Here is an 8,726-nt window from a genome sequence, read left to right on the forward strand (position 1 = left end):
AGAAGCACTCAGCTCGCGGACACGGAAGCGCGACGCGGCACCCTAAGGAGTTACCATGGGAACCAAACTGCCACATGTCCCGGGGTTCTCGGACGCCCGGAGGTGTGTATGTGTGGGGGGGGGGGGTTGGGGCTTCCTCTCTGGACCCGTGGCGCCTCGGGTGTGGACTCTGGGTTTTCAGTCAAGGATTGTTCTCCTGCTGGTCTGAGGCCGGTGGAGAAATGCAGGGCTGGATGAGGGGAACAGGTTTTCATGGGCTGGGTTGGGGAGCAGAAGGCAGTGTTTCTTATCAAGGCTCCAAACGTTCAGTCTTTGAAAACTGCAGATTTTAATATGCCTGTTTCCCGGCCCACATAATTGAACTGGGCCTCTTGCGGGGACCCAGAAACCCAGCAGGTTGGGTTTGACCCGAGCCATCCAACGATACACCCACCGGCTCTCTCCAGGCCTTGTCTCCAGGGGCCTCTTGCATCTGAGGCATCAACATGAAGGTGGATCTCAGACCGTGAACTTCCCCAGCCCCAGGGAACTGGGCTTCTCTCCCTACATGGGTGATTCAGGTGTGGGCTGGGGTTGCAGGCACTTAACAGCTGTGGCGTACCTCAGACTCCCCATGGCTCGGCCTTAGAAGTGAGATGTCCCTGAATAGAATTAAATCCATTTATGGGTGGTAGAGAAACTTACTTTTACCAGGTCATAATATGGGGTAGGAAAAAGTGCATAAATTTTGCAGGTAGAAAGACAGCTCAAATCCAGTCTGATACGGTGACTAAGAACATTGACGCTGGAATTGGACTGCCTGCCTTTGTTGAACTGCTTATTGTATGACCCACATTTCTTTCTGTGCCTCAGTTTCCACGTCTGTATAATGGGGGATAGTACCTTACTCACAAGGTTAGATTTGAGGATTAAGTGAGTTAAATCCTGTGAAGCACTTAGAACTGTGGCACAAGTAAATGCCCAAAACAATGCTCTCTGTTGTTACTATTCCAACAGCCACCACTTACTAGCTTTATGACTTTGGGCATTTTTTCTCAGCCCCTCTGAACTCTTTCTTACCTCTGCAAGGTTATTGTGAGGATTAAAATAAATAATGTATCTAAAGCACATATTAGATCATCAACAAATAGTCATTATCTCCACATTCCAAAATCAGCCTTAAAACAATAAAACAACTTTCTGGCATCAAGCTCTTCGGTCCTCTTAAGGAGGTTTTTACCTTGAGCCTCTAATGTCCTCTGCTTTTTTTTTTCTTTCCCTACCCTTATCCCTCCCTTCCCACCCATCCTCCCCAGTCCCTTTCCCTTTTGTAACTGTTAGTCTATTCTTGGGTTCTGTGATTCTGCTGCTGTTTTGTTCCTACAGTTTTTCTTTGTTCTTATACTCCACATATGACTGAAATCATTTGGTACTTGTCTTTCTCCACCTGGCTTATTTCACTGAGCATAATACCCTCTAGCTCCATCCATGTTGTTGCAAATGGTAGGATCTGTTTTCTTCTTATGGCTGAGTAATATTCCATTGTGTATATGTACCCCATCTTCTTTATCCATTCATTTACTGATGGACATTTAGGTTGCTTCTATTTCTTGGCTATTGTAAATAGTGCTGAGATAAACATAGGGGTGCATCTGTCTTTTTCAAACTGGGCTGCTGCATTCTTAGGGTAAAGTCCTAGAAGTTGAATTCCTGGGTCAAATGGTATTTCTATTTTAAGCATTTTGAGGAACCTCAATACTGCTTTCCACAATGGTTGAACTAATTTACATTCCCTCCAGAAATGTAGGAGGGTTCCCCTTTCTCCACAACCTCACCAACATTTGTTGTTGTTTGTCTTTTGGATGGCAGCCATCCTTACTGGTGTGAGGTGATACCTCATTGTAGTTTTAACTTGCATTTCTCTGATGACAAGTGATGTGGATCATCTTTTCATGGGTCTCTTGGCCATCTGAATTTCTTCTTTAGAGAACTGTCTATTCAGCTCCTCTGCCCATGTTTTAATTGGATTATTTGCTTTTTGTTTGTTGAGGTGTGTGAGCTCTTTATATATTTTGGATGTCAACCCTTTATCAGATCTGTCATTTATGAATATATTCTCCCATACTGTAGGGTTCCTTTTTGTTCTATTGATGGTGTCCTTTGCTGTACAGAAGCTTCTCAGCTTGATATAGTCCCACTTGTTCATTTTTGCTTTGTTTCCCTTGCCCAGGGAGATATGTTCATGAAGAAGTCACTCATATTTATGCCCATGAGATTTTTGCCTATTTTTCTAAGAGTTTTATGTTTTCATGACTTACATTCAGCTCTTTGATACATTTTGAATTTTGTGTATGGGGTTAGACAGTGATCCAGTTTCATTCTCTTACATGTACATGTCCAGTTTTGCCTTCTGTTGAAGAGACTGTCATTTCCCCATTGTATGTCCATGGCTCCTTTATTGTACATTAATTGACCATATATGTTTGGGTTAATGTTTGGAGTCTCTATTCTGTTCCTCAGGTCTGTGGCTCTGTTCTTGTGCCAGTACCACATTGTCTTGATTACTGTGGCTTTGTAGTAGAGCTTGAAGTTGGGGAGCGAGATCTCCCCCACTTTATTCTTCCTTCTCAGGATTGCTTTGGCTATTAGGTGTCTTTTGTGGTTCCATATGAATTTTTGAACTATTCATTCCAGTTCATTGAAGAATGCTGTTGGTAATTTGGTAGGGATTGCATCAAATCTGTATATTGCTTTGGGCAGGATGGCCATTTTGATGATATTAATTCTTCCTATCCAGGAGCATGGGATGAGTTTCTATTTGTTAGTGTCCTCTTTAATTTCTCTTAAGAGTGTCTTATATTTTTCAGGGTATAGGTCTTTCACTTCTTTGGTTAAGTTTATTCCTAGGTATTTTATTCTTTTTGATGCTATTGTGAATGGAATTGTTTTCCTGATTTCTCTTTCTATTGGCTCATTGTTAGTGTATAGGAAAGCCACAGATATCTGTGTGTTAATTTTATGTCCTGCAACTTTGCTGAATTCTAATATCAGTTCTAGTAGTTTTGGAGTGGAGTCTTTAGGGTTTTTTATGTACAATATCATGTTATCCTCAAATAGTGACAGTTAAACTTCTTCTTTAACAATCTGGATTGGTATTTCTTTTTTTGTCTAATTCCTGTGGCTAGGACCTCCAGTACTATGTTAAATAACAGTGGGGAGAGTGGGCATCCCTATCTTGTTCCCAATCTCAGAGGAAAAGCTTTCAGCCTCTTGCTGTTCAGTATGATGTTAGCTGTGGTTTTATCATATATGGCCTTTATTATGTTGAGGTACTGGCCCTATATACCCATTTTGTTGAGAGTTTTTATCATAAATGGATGTTGAATTTTGTCGAATGCTTTTTCAGCATCTATGGAGATGATCATGTGGTTTTTGTCTTTCTTTTTGTTGATGTGGTGGATGATGTTGATGGACTTTCGAATGTTGTACCATCCTTGCATCCCTGGAATGAATCCCACTTGGTCATGGTGTATGATCCTTTTGATGTATTTTTGAATTCGGTTTGCTAATATTTTGTTGAGTATTTTTGCATCTACGTTCATCAGGGATATTGGTCTGTAGTTTTCTCCTTTGGTGGGGTCTTTGCCCGGTTTTGGTATTAGGGTGATGTTGGCTTCGTAGAATGAGTTTGGGAGTATTCCCTCCTCTTCTATTTTTTGGAAAACTTTAAGGAAAATGGGTTTTATGTCTTCTCTGTATGTCTGATAAAATTCCGAGGTAAATCCATCTGGCCCGGGGGTTTTGTTCTTGGGTAGTTTTTGATTATTGCTTCAATTTCATTGCTGGTAATTGGTCTGTTTAGATTTTCTGTTTCTTTCTGGGTCATTCTTGGAAAGTTGTATTTTTCTAGGAAGCTGTCCATTTCTCCTAGGTTTCCCAGCTTGTTAGCATATAGGTTTTCATAGTATTCTCTAATAATTCTTTGTATTTCTGTGGGGTCTGTTGTGATTTTTCCTTTCTCATTTCTGATTCTGTTGATGTGTGTTGATTCTCTTTTTCTCTTAATAAGTCTGGCTAGAGGCTTATCTATTTTGTTTATTTTCTCGAAGAACCATCTTGGTTTCATTGATTTTTTTCTATTGTTTTATTCTTCTCAGTTTTATTTATTTCTTCTCTGATCTTTATTATGTCCCTCCTTTCTGCTGACCTTAGGCCTCATTTGTTCTTCTTTTTCCAATTTCAATAATTGTGACATTAGACTATTCATTTGGGATTCTTCTTCCTTCTTTAAATATGCCTGGATTGCTATATACTTTCCTCTTAACACTGCTTTCTCTGCATCCCACAGAAGTTGGGGCTTTGTGTTGTTGTTGTCATTTGTTTCCATATATTGCTGGATCTCCATTTTAATTTAGTTGTTGATCCATTGATTATTTAAGAGCATGTTGTTAAGCCTCCATGTGTTTGTGAGCCTTTTTGCTTTCTTTGTACAATTTATTTCTAGTTTTATACCTTTGTGGTCTGAAAAGTTGGTTGGTAGGATTTCATTCTTTTGGAATTTACTGAGGCTCTTTTTGTGGCCTAGTATGTGATCTATTCTGGAGAATGTTCCATGTGCACTTAAGAAGAATGTGTATGCTATTGCTTTTGGATGTAGGGTTCTATAGATGTCTATTAGGTCCATCTGTTCTAGTGTGTTGTTCAGTGCCTCTGTGTCCTTACTTATTTTCTGTCTGGTGGATCTGTCCTTTGGAGTGAGTGGTGTATTGAAGTCTCCCAGAATGAATGCATTACATTCTATTTTCTCCTTTAATTCTGTTAGTATTTGTTTCACATATGTTGGTGCTCCTGTATTGGGTGTATATATATTTATAATGGTTATATCCTCGTGTTAGACTGAGCCCTTTATCATTATGTAATGTCCTTCTTTATCTCTTGTTACTTTCTTTGTTTTGAAGTCTATTTTGTCTGAAATTAGTACTGCAACCCCTGCTTTATTCTCCCTATTGTTTACATGTAGTATCTTTTTCCATCCCTTGACTTTTAATTTATGCATGTCTTTGGGTTTGAGGTGAGTGTCTTGTAAGCAGCATATAGATGGGTCTTGCTTTTTTATAAATTCTATTACTCTGTGTCTTTTGATTGGTGCATTCAGTCCATTTACATTTAGGGTGATAATTTAAAGATATGTACTTGTTGCCATTGCAGGCTTTAAGTTTTATTGAGCTATTATAAACACTGTCTGATGATTCTTTATTCCTCTCCTTTCTTATTCCTCCTCCTCCATTGTTCATATGTTGGGTGTTTTGTTCTGTGCTCTTTTTAGGAGTGCTCCCATCTAGATCAGTCCCTATAAGATACGCTGTACAGGTGGTTTGTGGGAGGCAAATTCCCTCAGTTTTTGCTTGGCTAGGAATTCTTTAATCCCTCCTTCATATTTAAGTGATAATCATGCTGGATACAGTATTCTTGGTTCAAGGCCCTTCTGTTTCATTGCATTAAATATATCATGCCATTCTCTTCTGGCCTGTAAGGTTTCTGTTGATAAGTCTCATGATAGCCTGATGGATTTTCCTTTGTAGGTGACCTTTTTTCTCTCTCTAGCTGCCTTTAATACTCTGTCCTTGTCCTTAAACTTTGCCATTTTAATTATTATGTGTCTTGGTGTTGTCCTCTTTGGGTCCCTTCTGTTGGGAGTTCTGTGTGCTTCTGTGGTCTGAGCAACTATTTCCTCCCCCAATTTGGGGAAGTTTTCAGCAATTATTTCTTCAAAGACACTTTCTATCCCTTTTTCTCTCTCTTCTTCTTCTGGGACCCCTATAATGCAGATATTGTTCCTTTTGGATTAGTCACACAGTTCTCTCATTATTCTTTCATTTCTGGAGGTCCTTTTATCTCTCTCTGCATCAGCTTCTATGCATTCCTGTTCTCTGGTTTCTGTTCCATTAATGGCCTCTTGCATCCCATCCATTCTGCTTTTAAGTCCTTCCAGAGATTGTTTTATTTCTGTGTTCTCCCTCTGTACTTGCTCCTTTAGCTCTTGCATATTTCTCTGCAGATCCATCAGCATGTTTATGATTTTTATTTTGAATTCTTTTTCAGGGAGACTGGTTAGGTCTATCTCCACAGAACCTCTCTCAGGGGTTATCTGGACTATTTTGGAATGGACTAAATTCTTTTACCTTTTCATGGTGATAGCGGTGGCTGTAGGCAGGTAGCGGGTGTTTCAACTGGGAGAAGAAAGTCCTTTCCTGCTTGCTGGATGCCTTTGCCTTTCTCTGCTGCCTGTGTCTGTTACCCGCACTCCTAGAGCAGCCACCAGGTTAATCCCCTAAACTGCTGTGGGCGGGGTCTCCGTCTGAGCACCGTGGAGCCCTGCGGGGAATGGCAGGCATGCCAGGTGCGCTCCCCCATGAAAGCGGCGCCACTGCCGGGCAGCTGTGTGCTGGCAGCAACCTTTAGGTCTGGCCTGGGTGGCTGTGCTTCGGGCTGGGATTCCGGGTGGCTGCTGGGGGTGCAGGTACTCGTGGGCTGCTCCTCCACTGCCAGCTCCTGCAGGCTGCTCCTGGGCCCCTCTGGTGCCACCACCACTGGCACACACGGACCTCTCCCGGGCCCCTCTGGGACCACAGCCACCAGCACACGTGGGCTGCTCCTGGGCCACTTGGTTGTAGCCACTGCGGGCTCATGCGGGCCTCTCCTGGGCTCCTCTGGTGCTGTGGCCGCCGGCACTCGTGGGCCCCACCTGGCCCACTCGGTCACTGCTGGCGCATGTGGGCTGCTCCCAGTCCCCTCTGGCGTTGCTGCCCAGGTGCACGCTGCTTCTCTCCCACTACTGGGCCCATGTGTTGGGGTCCACGCCAGCTGGGGGAAAGACTGGCAGGCTGCTTATTGCTGTGAGGGGCTTCAGAGCTGTGCTGCCACCCAGAGGGTTAGGGTGCCTAAAGTTCCCTGGGATTCCCAGGTGCTGGCTAAGTGTGCTGGGCTGACTTCATCCAGCTGTGGGGTCCCTGTCTCTTTAAGACTTTCAAGAAGCACTCGCTTTTCTTTTGTCTCAGGGGCTCTGGTTGCGGGGACCTGCCCACAGGTTTTGCTTTTCCTTTTCTCTAATATCCAGCACCCCCTGCACCGTGTGTCTGTGCTCCGGGTGCGGATTTCTAGAGCTGGTTGTTTAGCAGTCCTGGGCTTTCACTCCCTCTCCGTTCCAACTCCTTTCTTCCTGCTGGGTTCTGGGGTGGGGAGGCATTTGGGTCCTGCCGGGCCGTGGCTTGTCTCTTACCCCCTTCGTGTGATGTTGAGTTCTCGCAGGTGTAGATGTAGCCTGGCTGTTGTACTGTATCCACTGGTGTCTCTTTTAGGAATAGTTGTATTTATTGTATTTTCATAAATATATATGTTTTGAGGAGGAGATTTCCACTGAACTACTCAAGCCGTCATCTTGGCTCCGCCTCTCTAGGCTTTTTTATAGAGGTATCCTATCAGTTTGATAGCAATGAAAAATGAAAATCTTCTACTTTGCCAACATGAACTATGATTTTGTTTAATCATTTATGGTTGCACTTCAGAAGCTGGAGCTAAATAGGGGAACTTAGAAGTCTATTTTGTGACTAAAATACTGCAATTTATGCAGTCCACAGTATCTTGCAACTTGACCTGCCTTATATGTTTGATGGGATGTGGAAAAGGGTGGAAGAACCCCTACACTCCACATGGCTTCAGTCTTCCAAGCACTAAAATATACACACAAACTTTTAGGAACTTGTTCTTACATTATTACAGTAACATATTTAACTCTTCTAGATCTCTTGAGTCCTTGGTGTATGTTTGGGATTTGAAAGGAAATGATCATACTTACTACCTAGTCTCTCCTCCGCATTCTAAACCAATTCAAAAAGAAACAAAAAAAAACAGGCTTAGCTGTAATACAATGTTATCTATATTATAGGTGCAGCTAGGCTTAGAGAAGGTGGCTTGACCCAAGGCTCAACTAGAGCTTCCCCATTTCCCTGACAAATCCATCAGTCACAAATTAAATAGCAGAGAACTCAGGGCTTCCCTGGCAGGGTGGGAAACCCTGTGTTGAGCTTGCAGAGAGGAAGGAGGAAGTGGGGAAGAGACTTTCTCTGTCTGCTGGCAGATAAGACAGCCTGAGCCGTAATCTCACCATTCCTATTGTCTCTCCACTGTGGCGCAGAGCCCGTGAAAGGGAAAGTTTCCTCCCAGTTCTTCTCCAAGAGGGCTGAAGGATTTGGGCAAGAGGTTCAGCACCTTGGGGGAGGCCAGGCATCTCCATCTATGGTGAGGGTGAAGAGCACAGGACAAGAATGAAAAAAAAAATCCTCCTCACTGTAAATTCAGTTTAATTCACATGCTTCCCTTCTAGGCTGGTGGTCCCTGGTTGAGGAAGTGTGGACATCCATGAGAAGTTCCTAAAGGAGGAAGATAACTGGCTGAACCATGTATGAAGACAGTGTGGAACGGAAATGAAATCAACCCATTTTTTAATGTACCTGACATCACGAGAAGGTATTATCTACATAGCAGTTACATTTACATTCACATTTCTGTATTAAAGACTGCCTGTGAAGGCAACACAGAGAAATATAAGATTGAGAAAAGCTTGGAAGTGAGGTTCAGTCTTTCCTCAGTCTCACTGAAATGCTATCTGGCTGTTTCAGTCAAAATGCAATTAAATGGATAATCGTTGTGAGGAAAGCCAGATGTGTAAGATGACTCTAAAGTGGACA

This window comes from Manis pentadactyla, chromosome 17 (assembly GCF_030020395.1).
Source record: "Manis pentadactyla isolate mManPen7 chromosome 17, mManPen7.hap1, whole genome shotgun sequence".
Lineage (NCBI taxonomy): Eukaryota > Metazoa > Chordata > Mammalia > Pholidota > Manidae > Manis > Manis pentadactyla.